The sequence below is a fragment of the Triticum aestivum genome, chromosome 6D, assembly GCF_018294505.1.
Source record: "Triticum aestivum cultivar Chinese Spring chromosome 6D, IWGSC CS RefSeq v2.1, whole genome shotgun sequence".
Classification (NCBI taxonomy): Eukaryota; Viridiplantae; Streptophyta; class Magnoliopsida; order Poales; family Poaceae; genus Triticum; species Triticum aestivum.
Genome location: NC_057811.1, coordinates 385,367,314 through 385,382,577, shown reverse-complemented (window position 1 = coordinate 385,382,577; position 15,264 = coordinate 385,367,314). Strand labels below are relative to the sequence as shown.

Sequence of the window (15,264 nt, the reverse complement as noted above, 5' to 3'; positions counted from 1 at the left end):
ATGTGTGACCTCTGCCAGATTCATGGTGAAATTGAATGGTGGGCTATCTAGAGGTTTTTCACCATCCAGAGGGCTGAGACAAGGGGATCCTCTATCCCCCTATTTATTCTTATTCTGTGTGGAGGGATTCTCAGCTATGCTTAAGAGGGCTCAAGAAGAAGGAAGTATAAAAGGGGTGGGGTTTGGGGGCACTGGCCCCCAAGTCACACATCTCCTGTTTGCAGATGATAGTATAGTATTCATGCAGGGCTCCGTAGAAAATCTTCAGGAGCTAAAGAACATATTGGCTAGATATGAAGCAGCATCGGGACAAAAAATCAATCTCCAAAAGTCTTCAATTTTTTTTGGAAAGGTTGTGAACAGCAGCAAAAGGAGGTTCTGAAGCACACTGTTGGCATTGAACAAGAGGCGCTCAGTGAGAGATATTTGGGTCTACCAACACTGGTTGGGAGATCTAAGGACGGGACTTTCAAATATCTAACGGAATGTTGTAAGGGCAAGGTAACGGGATGGAAAGGACAAGGACTGTCGAAGAAAGCAAGAGAGGTATTAGTTAAGTCTGGGCTACAGGCAACACCAACTTTCACCATGAGTTGTTTTCACCTACCAAAGAAGATGTGCCGGAAATTGACTTCAATCTCTTCGAAATTCTGGTGGGGTGCAATAAACGGGAAAGTGCACTGGATCGCATGGGATAAAATGTGCCACTCAAAACGCACTGGAGGGATGGGCTTTAGGGACCATGAAGCTTTCAACCAGGCGCTATTGGCGAAGCAAGCATGGAGGATTTTGCAGGTACCGGACTCCCTTTGTGCTAGGGTACTTCGTGCGAGATACTTTAAAGACAGCTCAATTATGAGTGCAACATGTCCGTCTGGTGGATCATACACCTTCAGAAGCATCCTCCATGGGCGAGACCTACTTCGGGAGGCTATTATTTGGAGGATAGGAGATGGATCGTCAGTGAACATCCACCATGACCCGTGGATTCCACGCCAAGGAAGCCTGCTACCACTGGGTGCAGTGTTCCAACAGGGAGTGGTGAAGGTATCGAACCTGCTGGACCATACTGGTACTGCATGGGATAACCGTAGGATTGAGGACATGTTCTCATCGGATGATGCAGAGGATATAAAAAAGATTGCAGTGGGTGGCCCGGGAGTTAATGACTATATTGCATGGAATTATACTAGGGACGGGAAATTCACAGTGCGCTCTGCCTATCACCTGAAGATGAGCCTGAATGCAGCGAGGGTCGGACGGGCAGGGCCATCCTCGGATGCCTTTACTCACAGGGGCTGGCTGTCTATGTGGGACACGGCCGCGCCGGGCAAGGCAAAAGTACACATGTGGCGACTAATGAGGAACGGCCTGGCTACAGGTACAGAGTTGCTGCGCCGGCGCATCAAGGCTGGAGTATTTTGCATAGCATGTGGACGGGAAGAAGATGGATATCACAGATTTTGGGGATGCCCGCACTCCCTGTGTTTTTGGAGAAAGCTGAGCTCGGAGTTGGGAATCTCGGTGGCAACCCCACCACGCAACATTGATTCCCAGAGCAAGCTAGAGAAGTGGTTGCTGGAATGGTTCGCTCAGGCGGAGGACCTGGAGAGATCGGTCATGGTGCAGGCTGTATATACCCTTTGGCTAGCGAGAAATGAGGCTAGAGATGGACGCAAGATTACAGAACCTCACGAACTATCAACCAGGGTAGCTACTTATCTCAATGAATGGGCGGAGGTGCATAAGAAGGAGGCGAGGCAAAGGGAAGCAACGGTGCAACAAGTCTGGGAGACGCCGGAGGACGGCTGGACTAAGGCCAATGTTGATGGCTCTTTGTGCAAACACAGGCAAAAGGGAGGCGTGGGGGTGGTGCTGCGTGATCATCAAGGTGCGTTCAGAGCGGCCTCTTGCCAATTTCTCGGTGCGATGGTTGATCCGGAGAGAGTGGAGTTACTCGCATGCAAGGCGGCAGTACAACTGGCGACAAGCGTGGGAACGACACAGCTGTTGGGGAACATAGTAATTTCAAAAAATTTCCTACGCACACGCAAGATCATGGTGATGCATAGCAATGAGAGGGGAGAGTGTTGTCCACATACCCTCGTAGACCGACAGCGGAAGCGTTATCATAACGCGGTTGATGTAGTCGTACGTCTTCATGATCCGACCGATCAAGTACCGAACGCACGGCACCTCCGAGTTCAGCACACGTTCAGCTCGATGACGTCCCTCGAACTCCGATCCAGCCGAGTGTTGAGGGAGAGTTTCGTCAGCATGACGGCGTGGTGACGATGATGATGTTCCACCGACGCAGGGCTTCGCCTAAGCTCCGCAACGGTATTATCGAGGTGTAATATGGTGGAGGGGGGCACCGCACACGGCTAAAATATCGTATATCAAGTGTGTTTAGAGGTGCCCCCTGCCCCCGTATATAAAGGAGCAAGGGGGAGGCCGGCTGCCCTAGGCGCGCCAAGGAGAGGGGGGAGTCCTCCTCCTAGTAGGAGTAGGACTCCCCTTTCCTAGTCCAACTAGGAAAAGAGGGGGGAAGGAAAGAGAGGGAGAGGGAGAGGGAAAGGGGGCTGCGCCCCCCTCTCCTAGTCCAACTAGGATTCCTCCTGGGAGGGGGCGCGCCACCTCCTGGCTGCTGCCCTCTCTCTCCCCTCTAGGCCCACTAAGGCCCAATACTTCCCCGGGGGGTTCCGGTAACCCTCCGGCACTCCGGTTAAATCCGAAACTTCTCCGGAACACTTCCGGTGTCCGAATATAGTCGTCCAATATATCAATCTTTATGTCTCGACCATTTCGAGACTCCTCGTCATGTCCGTGATCACATCCGGGACTCCGAACAACCTTCGGTACATCAAAACATATAAACTCATAATATAACTGTCATCGTAACTTTAAGCGTGCGGACCCTACGGGTTCGAGAACTATGTAGACATGACCGAGACACCTCTCCGGTCAATAACCAATAGCGGAACCTGGATGCTCATATTGGTTCCTACATATTCTACGAAGATCTTTATCGGTCAGACCGCATAACAACATACGTTGTTCCCTTTGTCATCGGTATGTTACTTGCCCGAGATTCGATCGTCGGTATCTCGATACCTAGTTCAATCTCGTTACCGGCAAGTCTCTTTACTCGTTCCGTAATACATCATCCCGCAACTAACTCATTAGTCACAATGCTTGCAAGGCTTATAGTGATGTGCATTACTGAGTGGGCCCAGAGATACCTCTCCGACAATCGGAGTGACAAATCCTAATCTCGAAATACGCCAACCCAACAAGTACCTTTGGAGACACCTGTAGAGCACCTTTATAATCACCCATTTACGTTGTGACGTTTGGTAGCACACAAAGTGTTCCTCCGGTAAACGGGAGTTGCATAATCTCATAGTCATAGGAACATGTATAAGTCATGAAGAAAGCAATAGCAACATACTAAACGATCGGGTGCTAAGCTAACGGAATGGGTCAAGTCAATCACGTCATTCTCCTAATGAGGTGATCCCGTTAATCAAATGACAACTCATGTCTATGGCTAGGAAACATAACCATCTTTGATTAACGAGCTAGTCAAGTAGAGGCATACTAGTGACACTCTGTTTGTCTATGTATTCACACATGTATTATGTTTCCGGTTAATACAATTCTAGCATGAATAATAAACATTTATCATGATATAAGGAAATAAATAATACTTTATTATTGCCTCTAGGGCATATTTCCTTCAGTCTCCCACTTGCACTAGAGTCAATAATCTAGATTACACAGTAATGATTCTCACACCCATGGAGTCTTGGTGCTGATCATGTTTTGCTCGTGGAAGAGGCTTAGTCAACGGGTCTGCAACATTCAGATCCGTATGTATCTTGCAAATTTCTATGTCTCCCACCTGGACTAAATCCCGGATGGAATTGAAGCGTCTTTTGATGTGCTTGGTTCTCTTGTGAAATCTGGATTCCTTTGCTAAGGCAATTGCACCAGTATTGTCACAAAAGATTTTCATTGGTCCCGATGCACTAGGTATGACACCTAGATCGGATATGAACTCCTTCATCCAGACTCCTTCATTTGCTGCTTCCGAAGCAGCTATGTACTCTGCTTCACACGTAGATCCCGCCACGACACTTTGCTTAGAACTGCACCAACTGACAGCTCCACCGTTCAATGTAAATACGTATCCGGTTTGCGATTTAGAATCGTCCGGATCAGTGTCAAAGCTTGCATCAACGTAACCATTTACGATGAGCTCTTTGTCACCTCCATAAATGAGAAACATATCCTTAGTCCTTTTCAGGTATTTCAGGATGTTCTTGACCGCTGTCCAGTGATCCACTCCTGGATTACTTTGGTACCTCCCTGCTAAACTTATAGCAAGGCACACATCAGGTCTGGTACACAGCATTGCATACATGATAGAGCCTATGGCTGAAGCATAGGGAACATCTTTCATCTTCTCTCTATCTTCTGCAGTGGTCGGGCATTGAGTCTTACTCAATCTCACACCTTGTAGTACAGGCAAGAACCCTTTCTTTGCTTGATCCATTTTGAACTTCTTCAAAACTTTGTCAAGGTATGTGCTTTGTGAAAGTCCAATTAAGCGTCTTGATCTATCTCTATAGATCTTAATGCCTAATATATATGCAGCTTCACCGAGGTCTTTCATTGAAAAACTCTTATTCAAGTATCCCTTTATGCTATCCAGAAATTCTATATCATTTCCAATCAGCAATATGTCATCCACATATAATATCAGAAATGCTATCGAGCTCCCACTCACTTTCTTGTAAATACAGGCTTCTCCAAAAGTCTGTATAAAACCAAATGCTTTGATCACACTATCAAAGCGTTTATTCCAACTCCGAGAGGCTTGCACCAGTCCATAAATGGATCGCTGGAGCTTGCACACTTTGTTAGCTCCCTTTGGATCGACAAAACCTTCCGGTTGCATCATATACAACTCTTCTTCCAGAAATCCATTCAGGAATGCAGTTTTGACATCCATTTGCCAAATTTCATAATCATAAAATGCAGCAATAGCTAACATGATTCGGACAGACTTAAGCATCGCTACGGGTGAGAAGGTCTCATCGTAGTCAATCCCTTGAACTTGTCGAAAACCTTTCGCAACAAGTCGAGCTTTATAGACAGTAACATTACCATCAGCGTCAGTCTTCTTCTTGAAGATCCATTTATTTTCAATGGCTTGCCGACCATCGGGCAAGTCAACCAAAGTCCATACTTTGTTCTCATACATGGATCCCATCTCGGATTTCATGGCTTCAAGCCATTTTGCGGAATCTGGGCTCACCATCGCTTCTTCATAGTTCGTAGGTTCATCATGGTCTAGTAACATGACCTCCAGAACAGGATTACCGTACCACTCTGGTGCGGATCTTGATCTAGTTGACCTACGAGGTTCAGTAATAACTTGATCTGAAGTTTCATGATCATTATCATTAACTTCCTCACTAATTGGTGTAGGTGTCGCAGAAACTGATTTCTGCGATGATCTACTTTCCAATAAGGGAGCAGGTACAGTTACCTCATCAAGTTCTACTTTCCTCCCACTCACATCTTTCGAGAGAAACTCCTTCTCTAGAAAGGATCCATTCCTAGCAACGAATATCTTGCCTTCGGATCTGTGATAGAAGGTGTACCCAGCAGTCTCTTTTGGGTATCCTATGAAGACACATTTCTCCGATTTAGGTTCGAGCTTATCAGGTTGAAGTTTCTTCACATAAGCATCGCAACCCCAAACTTTAAGATACGACAACTTTGGTTTCTTGCCAAACCATAGTTCATAAGGCGTCGTCTCAACGGATTTTGATGGTGTCCTATTTAGAGTGAATGCAGCCGTCTCTAAAGCATAACCCCAAAATGATAGCGGTAAATCAGTAAGAGACATCATAGATCGTACCATATCTAATAAAGTACGATTACGACGTTCGGACACACCATTACGCTGTGGTGTTCCGGGTGGCGTGAGTTGCGAAACTATTCCGCATTGTTTCAAATGTAGGCCAAACTCGTAACTCAAATATTCTCCTCCACGATCAGATCGTAGGAATTTTATTTTCTTGTTACGATGATTTTCAACTTCACTCTGAAATTCTTTGAACTTTTCAAATGTTTCAGACTTATGTTTCATTAAGTAGATATACCCATATCTGCTCAAATCATCTGTGAAGGTGAGAAAATAACGATATCCGCCACGAGCCTCAATATTCATCGGACCACATACATCTGTATGTATGATTTCCAACAAATCTGTTGCTCTCTCCATAGTTCCGGAGAACGGTGTTTTGGTCATCTTGCCCATGAGGCACGGTTCGCAAGTACCAAGTGATTCAAAATCAAGTGATTCCAAAATTCCATCAGTATGGAGTTTCTTCATGCGCTTTACACCGATATGACCCAAACGGCAGTGCCACAAATAAGTTGCACTGTCATTATCAACTCTGCATCTTTTGGCTTCGACATTATGAATATGTGTATCACTACTATCGAGATTCATTAAAAATAGACCACTCTTCAAGGGTGCATGACCATAAAAGATATTATTCATATAAATAGAACAACCATTATTCTCTGATTTAAATGAATAACCGTCTCGCATTAAACAAGATCCAGATATAATGTTCATGCTCAACGCTGGCACCAAATAACAATTATTTAGGTCTAAAACTAATCCCGAAGGTAGATGTAGAGGTAGCGTGCCGACGGCGATCACATCGACTTTGGAACCATTTCCCACGCGCATCGTCACCTCGTCCTTAGCCAATCTTCGCTTAATCCGTAGCCCCTGTTTCGAGTTGCAAATATTAGCAACAGAACCAGTATCAAATACCCAGGTGCTACTGCGAGTATTAGTAAGGTACACATCAATAACATGTATATCACATATACCTTTGTTAACCTTGCCATCCTTCTTATCCGCCAAATACTTGGGGCAGTTCCGCTTCCAGTGACCAGTCTGCTTACAGTAGAAGCACTCAGTTTCAGGCTTAGGTCCAGACTTGGATTTCTTCTCCTGAACAGCAACTTGCTTGCTGTTCTTCTTGAAGTTCCCTTTCTTCTTCCCTTTGCCCTTTTTCTTGAAACTAGTGGTTTTACTGACCATCAACACTTGATGCTCCTTTTTGATTTCTACCTCCGCTGCCTTTAGCATTGCGAAGAGCTCGGGAATTGTCTTATCCATCCCTTGCATGTTATAGTTCATCACGAAGCTCTTGTAGCTTGGTGGCAGTGATTGAAGAATTCTGTCAATGACGCAATCATCCGGAAGTTGAACTCCCAGTTGAATCAAGTGATTATTATACCCAGACATTCTGAGTATATGCTCACTGACAGAACTATTCTCTTCCATCTTGCAGCTATAGAACTTATTGGAGACTTCATATCTCTCAATCCGGGCATTTGCTTGAAATATTAACTTCAACTCCTGGAACATCTCATATGCTCCATGACGTTCAAAACGTCGTTGAAGACCCGGTTCTAAGCCGTAAAGCATGGCACACTGAACTATTGAGTAGTCATCAGCTTTGCTCTGCCAGACGTTCATAACTTCTGGCGTCGCTCTTGCAGGAGGCCTGGCACCTAGCGGTGCTTCTAGGACGTAATTCTTCTGTGCAGCAATGAGGATAATCCTCAAGTTACGGACCCAGTCCGTGTAATTGCTACCATCATCTTTCAACTTAGCTTTCTCAAGGAACGCATTAAAATTCAACGGAACAACAGCACGGGCCATTTATCTACAATTAACATAGACAAGCAAGATACTATCAGGTACTAAGTTCATGATAAATTTAAGTTCAATTAATCATATTACTTAAGAACTCCCACTTAGATAGACATCCCTCTAATCATCTAAGTGATTACGTGATCCAAATCAACTAAACCATGTCCGATTAACACGTGAGATGGAGTAGTTTCAATGGTGAACATCACTATGTTGATCATATCTACTATATGATTCACGCTCGACCTTTCGGTCTCTGTGTTCCGAGGCCATATCTGTATATGCTAGGCTCGTCAAGTTTAACCTGAGTATTCCGCGTGTGCAACTGTTTTGCACCCGTTGTATTTGAACGTAGAGCCTATCACACCCGATTAACACGTGGTGTCTCAGCACGAAGAACTTTCGCAACGGTGCATACTCAGGGAGAACACTTTATCTTGAAATTTTAGTGAGAGATCATCTTATAATGCTACCGTCAATCAAAGCAAGATAAGATGCATAAAGGATTAACATCACATGCAATCAATATAAGTGATATGATATGGCCATCATTATCTTGTGCTTGTGATCTCCATCTCCGAAGCACCGTGCTTGTGATCTCCATCTCCGAAGCACCGTCATGATCACCATCGTCACCGGCGCGACACCTTGATCTCCATCGTAGTATCGTTGTCGTCTCGCCAACTTATTGCTTTTACGACTATCGCTACCGCTTAGTGATAAAGTAAAACTATTACATGGCGATTGCATTTCATACAATAAAGCGACAACCATATGGCTCCTGCCAGTTGCCGATAACTCGGTTACAAAACATGATCATCTCATACAACAAATTATATCACATCATGTCTTGACCATATCACATCACAACATGCCCTGCAAAAACAAGTTAGACGTCCTCTATTTTGTTGTTGCAAGTTTTACGTGGCTGCTACGGGCTTAGCAAGAACCGTTCTTACCTACGCATCAAAACCACAACGATAGTTTGTCAAGTTGGTGCTGTTTTAACCTTCGCAAGGACCGGGCGTAGCCACACTCGGTTCAACTAAAGTGAGAGAGACAGACACCCGCCAGTCACCTTTAAGCAACGAGTGCTCCGAACGGTGAAACCAGTCTCGCGTAAGCGTACGCGTAATGTCGGTCCGGGCCGCTTCATCTCACAATACCGCTGAACCAAAGTATGACATGCTGGTAAGCAGTATGACTTATATCGCCCACAACTCACTTGTGTTCTACTCGTGCATAGCATCAACGCATAAAACCAGGCTCGGATGCCACTGTTGGGGAACGTAGTAATTTCAAAAAAATTCCTACGCACACGCAAGATCATGGTGATGCATAGCAACGAGAGGGGAGAGTGTTGTCCACGTACCCTCATAGACCGACAGCGGAAGCGTTATCACAACGCGGTTGATGTAGTCGTACGTCTTCACGATCCGACCGATCAAGTACCGAACGCACGGCACCTCCGAGTTCAGCACACGTTCAGCTCGATGACGTCCCTCGAACTCCGATCCAGCCGAGTGTTGAGGGAGAGTTTCGTCAGCACGACGGCGTGGTGACGATGATGATGTTCCACCGACGCAGGGCTTCGCCTAAGCTCCGCAACGGTATTATCGAGGTGTAATATGGTGGAGGGGGGCACCGCACACGGCTAAAATATCGTATATCAAGTGTGTTTAGAGGTGCCCCCTGCCCCCGTATATAAAGGAGCAAGGGGGAGGCCGGCTGCCCTAGGCGCGCCAAGGAGAGGGGGGAGTCCTCCTCCTAGTAGGAGTAGGACTCCCCTTTCCTAGTCCAACTAGGAAAAGAGGGGGGAAGGAAAGAGAGGGAGAGGGAGAGGGAAAGGGGGCTGCGCCCCCCTCTCCTAGTCCAACTAGGATTCCTCCTGGGAGGGGGCGCGCCACCTCCTGGCTGCTGCCCTCTCTCTCCCCTCTAGGCCCACTAAGGCCCAATACTTCCCCGGGGGGTTCCGGTAACCCTCCGGCACTCCGGTTAAATCCGAAACTTCTCCGGAACACTTCCGGTGTCCGAATATAGTCGTCCAATATATCAATCTTTATGTCTCGACCATTTCGAGACTCCTCGTCATGTCCGTGATCACATCCGGGACTCCGAACAACCTTCGGTACATCAAAACATATAAACTCATAATATAACTGTCATCGTAACTTTAAGCGTGCGGACCCTACGGGTTCGAGAACTATGTAGACATGACCGAGACACCTCTCCGGTCAATAACCAATAGCGGAACCTGGATGCTCATATTGGTTCCTACATATTCTACGAAGATCTTTATCGGTCAGACCGCATAACAACATACGTTGTTCCCTTTGTCATCGGTATGTTACTTGCCCGAGATTCGATCGTCGGTATCTCGATACCTAGTTCAATCTCGTTACCGGCAAGTCTCTTTACTCGTTCCGTAATACATCATCCCGCAACTAACTCATTAGTCACAATGCTTGCAAGGCTTATAGTGATGTGCATTACTGAGTGGGCCCAGAGATACCTCTCCGACAATCGGAGTGACAAATCCTAATCTCGAAATACGCCAACCCAACAAGTACCTTTGGAGACACCTGTAGAGCACCTTTATAATCACCCATTTACGTTGTGACGTTTGGTAGCACACAAAGTGTTCCTCCGGTAAACGGGAGTTGCATAATCTCATAGTCATAGGAACATGTATAAGTCATGAAGAAAGCAATAGCAACATACTAAACGATCGGGTGCTAAGCTAACGGAATGGGTCAAGTCAATCACGTCATTCTCCTAATGAGGTGATCCCGTTAATCAAATGACAACTCATGTCTATGGCTAGGAAACATAACCATCTTTGATTAACGAGCTAGTCAAGTAGAGGCATACTAGTGACACTCTGTTTGTCTATGTATTCACACATGTATTATGTTTCCGGTTAATACAATTCTAGCATGAATAATAAACATTTATCATGATATAAGGAAATAAATAATACTTTATTATTGCCTCGAGGGCATATTTCCTTCAACAGCTTCATCTGGAGAGCGACTCGGTTCGAGTCGTCGCGATGCTAAAGAAGGAGGAGAAGAATCTGTCTACCCTGGGACCGATTGTGGAAGAGGTTAAAGCTATGCTAGGTGCTTTCGCTTCTTTCTGTGTTTCGTGGGTGCGACGTAGTGCAAATGCCGTCGCGGATAGGTTAGCTAAGGTGGGAATGGGAGATGAACTTTCTCAAGTATGGCTCTCTTCCCCGCCAGAATGCATTTTGGACATTGTATCGGATGAGATTCCGAGTTTCATCTCATAAGTAAATAAAGCGGCGAGAGTTCCCATAAAAAAAGTTTCCATTAATATGACTGCCTAATATACAATAGAAACTACCATTAAAATATTTGTTAGCGTGTCAATTATTGATAAATGTCTATCATAATATTTGATATAATATTAAAGAATATATGAACAGACACATATATATATATGCAAATGTGTACACACTACATCATTTATACAATATTAGAAAAATAAATATGAAAGATTGTTTTAACAATAAATAAAAATTTTGGTACATCATAAATTTTTCACTTTGTAGAATTAAATTTTCAATGATATACATTACAATTTCATACCAATGAATAATATAAATATTATTTGAAAACATTTTATGTGGCTAAGTAATAGAAAATATATTAATTACAACTGTAATATGGTACACTTAGTTTAAAATAAGTATAAAAGTTTCGTATAAAAACAATTGTTTTACATCGCCTCGGGCCCAAAATTTCTTTTCTCTTGTGGATCGGCACAAGGAGAGACTAAGAGAGCTTGGATCAAACGGTGATAAAGTTGGGTAAATACTACAGTACGACTTCTTTTGTGCAAACATAGCAGCGCAGTATGTGCCTCAACTCCGCCAACCAGTTCAAAACCCGCCCTTTAATATGTACTGCAATTAATTAGTCACCCTCACACAGCTAAAAACCCCAACCCATCCATCGGCGGCCAGCACTCTACTTGTGCCATGAGAGAGAGAGAGAGAGTAGCCACGCACGCCCTTCTTTTCTTCTTCTCCACCCTGAGCGGGGCAATCCCCTGCGAATTCTTCTTCCTTTCTCCCCGCCCACCCTGAAACCTAGCCACACCAAACTCTGGCCTACCTTCATGGCGGGTCAACCTCCACCGCCACAGCGGGTTCCACAGCTACCGAGGAGGCTGACGGGGCTGATATGCTGCCCATACTAGAGGAGCCTTGGGGTAAGAACCAAAAATAAATCCCATAATTTGTTTCGATTTTGAGATATGGTCGATCGCCACGTGTAGCGACGACGGGTTTTTTGATTGGTGTTGCATTGCACATGGAGTATTTGCGAGGAGTGAGTTTGTGTTTGCGGGGTTGTTCTAATTTTGGCATGATGGGGACAAGGGGCGCGAGGCCCAAATCTGGGTAATAGTATAACTGGCCTAGCACTAGTAGCGGGTGGGCTGAAACACATAAACCTTTCAACCATCCCATCCCGTCGCTCACCTCCCCCGCCCGCCGCCTCGCCCCCGCGTGCTCCGGGAGGACCCGCTTCCTTCTGGCAGCCCGGAACCTGCGTGCTCCGGGAGGACCCGCTCCCTTCCGGTAGCCGGGAACCCGCGTGCTCCGGGAGGACCCGCTCCCTTCCGGCAGCCGGGAACCTGCGTGCTCTAGGAGGACCCACTCCCCTTGCCACACATTAGGGTGTGAGCGCCGCTCCCGCATGGCAATCAGAGAATTATACCCTAGTCATGTTCCATCTATCAGATTTGGGGCGATGGAGGGTTCAATTAGGGCTTTTGGGTCTGTGAATCCGCTGTGCTGTGTGTATGTGGGAAGAGATTGTTTTTAGAAGAGGTAGAGGACAACACCAAAATAAAATATACAACTCAAACCAATCATGATCATCAATCAACCCATAGGACAAAACATATCTACTCAAACATCATAGGGTAACCACATATCATTGGATAATAATATTGAAGGAAATATGCCCTAGAGGCAATAATGAAGTTGTTATATATATTTCCTTATATCATGATAAATGTTTATTATTCATGCTAGAATTGTATTAACCGGAAACTTAGTACATGTGTGAATACATAGACAAACAGAGTGTCACTAGTATGCCTCTACTTGACTGGCTCGTTAATCAAAGATGGTTAAGTTTCCTAGCCATGGACAAAGAGTTGTCATTTGATGAACGGGATCACATCATTAGAGAATGATGTGATTGACTTGACCCATCCGTTAGCTTAGCACTATGATTTTTTAGTTTATTGCTATTGGTTTCTTCATAACTTATACATGTTCCTATGACTATGAGATTATGCAACTCCCGAATACCGGAGGAACACTTAGTATGCTATCAAACATCACAATGTAACTGGGTGACTATAAAGATGCTCTACAGGTGTCTCCGATGTTGTTTGTTGAGTTGGCATAGAGCGAGATTAGGATTTGTCACTCCGATTGTGGGAGAGGTATCTCTGGGCCCTCTCGGTAATGCACATCACTATAAGCCTTGCAAGCAATGTGACCAATGAGTTAGTTACAGGATGATGCATAACAGAACGAGTAAAGAGACTTGCCGGTAACGAGATTGAACTAGGTATTGAGATACCGACGATCGAATCTCGGGCAAGTAACATACCGATGACAAAGGGAACAACGTATGTTGTTATGCGGTTTGACCGATAAAGATCTTCGTAGAATATGTAGGAACCAATATGAGCATCCAGGTTCCGCTATAGGTTATTAACCGGAGATGAGTCTCGGTCATGTCTACATAGTTCTCACCCGTAGGGTCCGCACGCTTAACGTTCGATGACGATCGGTATTATGAGCTTATGTGTTTTGATGTACCGAAGGTAGTTCGGAGTCCCGGATGTGATCACAGACATGATGAGGAGTCTCGAAATGGTCGAGACATAAAGATTGATATATTGGAAGGCTATGTTTGGACATTGGAAGGGTTCCAAATGAGTTCGGGCATTTACCGGAGTACCGGGGGGTTACCGGAACCCCCCGGGGAGTCAATGGGCCTTATTGGGCCTTAGTGGGAGAGAGGAGGAGGCGGTCAGGTGGAGGGCACGGCCCCCAAGCCCAATCCGAATTGGGTGGGGGGCCGCCCCCCCCCCTTTCCTTCCCTCTCTCTCCCTCTTCCTTCTTCTCCTACTCCAACTAGGGAAGGGGGGAATCCTACTCCCACCGGGAGTAGGACTCCCCCCTTGGGCGCGCCATGAGAGGGCCGGCCCTCCCCTCCTCACTCCTTTATATACGGGGGAGGGGGCACCCCATAGACACACAAGTTGATTGTTTAGCCGTGTGCGGTGCCCCCCTCCACAGATTTCCACCTCGGTCATATCGTTGTGTCCTTAAGCGAAGCCCTGCGCCGGTAGCTTCATCATCACTGCCACCACATCGTCATGCTGACGAAACTCTCCCTCGATCTCAGCTGGATCTAGAGTTCATGGGATGTCACCGAGCTGAACGTGTGCAGATCGCGAAGGTGTCGTACCTTCGGTGCTAGGATCGGTCGGATCGTGAAGACGTACGACTACATCAACTGCGTTGTCATAATTCTTCCACTTTCGGTCTATGAGGGTATGTGGACAACACTCTTCCCTCTCGTTGCTATGCATCACCTAGATGGATCTTGCATGTGCGTAGGAATTTTTTTGAAATTACTGTGTTCCCCAACAGTGGCATCAGAGCCAGGTCTATGCGTAGATGTTATATGCACGAGTAGAACACAAAGAGTTGTGGGCGATAATAGTCATACTACTTACCAGCATGTCATACTTTGATTCAGTGGTATTGTTGGATGAAGTGGCTCAGACCGACATTACGCGTACGCTTACGCGAGACTGGTTCTACAGACATGCTTCGCACACAGGTGGCTAGTGGGTGTCTGTTTCTCCAACTTTAGTTGAATCGAGTGTGACTACGCCCGGTCCTTGTTGAAGGTTAAAATAGCAAACTTGATGAAAATCGTTGTGGTTTTAAAGCGTAGGTAAGAATGGTTCTTGCTAAGCCCGTAGCAGCCACGTAAAACTTGCAACAACAAAGTAGAGGACGTCTAACTTGTTTTTGCAGGGCATGTTGTGATGTGATATGGTCAAGATGTGATTATATAAATTGTTGTATGAGATGATCATGTTTTGTAACACAGTTATCGGCAACTAGTAGGAGCCAGATGGTTGTCGCTTTATTGTATGAAATGCAATCGCCATGTAATTGCTCTACTTTATCACTAAGCAGTAGCGATAGTCGTAGAAGCAATAGTTGGCGAGATGACAACGATGCTTCGATGGAGATCAAGGTGTCAAGCCGGTGACGATGGTGATCATGACGGTGCTTTGGAGATGGAGATCAAAGGCACAAGATGATGATGGCCATATCATATCACTTATATTGATTGCATGTGATGTTTATCCTTTATGCATCTTATTTTGTAGTATGGCAGTAGCATTATAAGATGATCTCTCACTAAATTTCAAGGTATAAG

At 45.5% G+C, this 15,264-nt stretch overlaps 1 pseudogene; it reads left to right on the top strand.

The window, feature by feature from the left end:
* LOC123142624 (uncharacterized) overlaps positions 1-15,264 on the top strand; it is a 153,368-nt pseudogene that overhangs the window by 129,578 nt on the left and 8,526 nt on the right.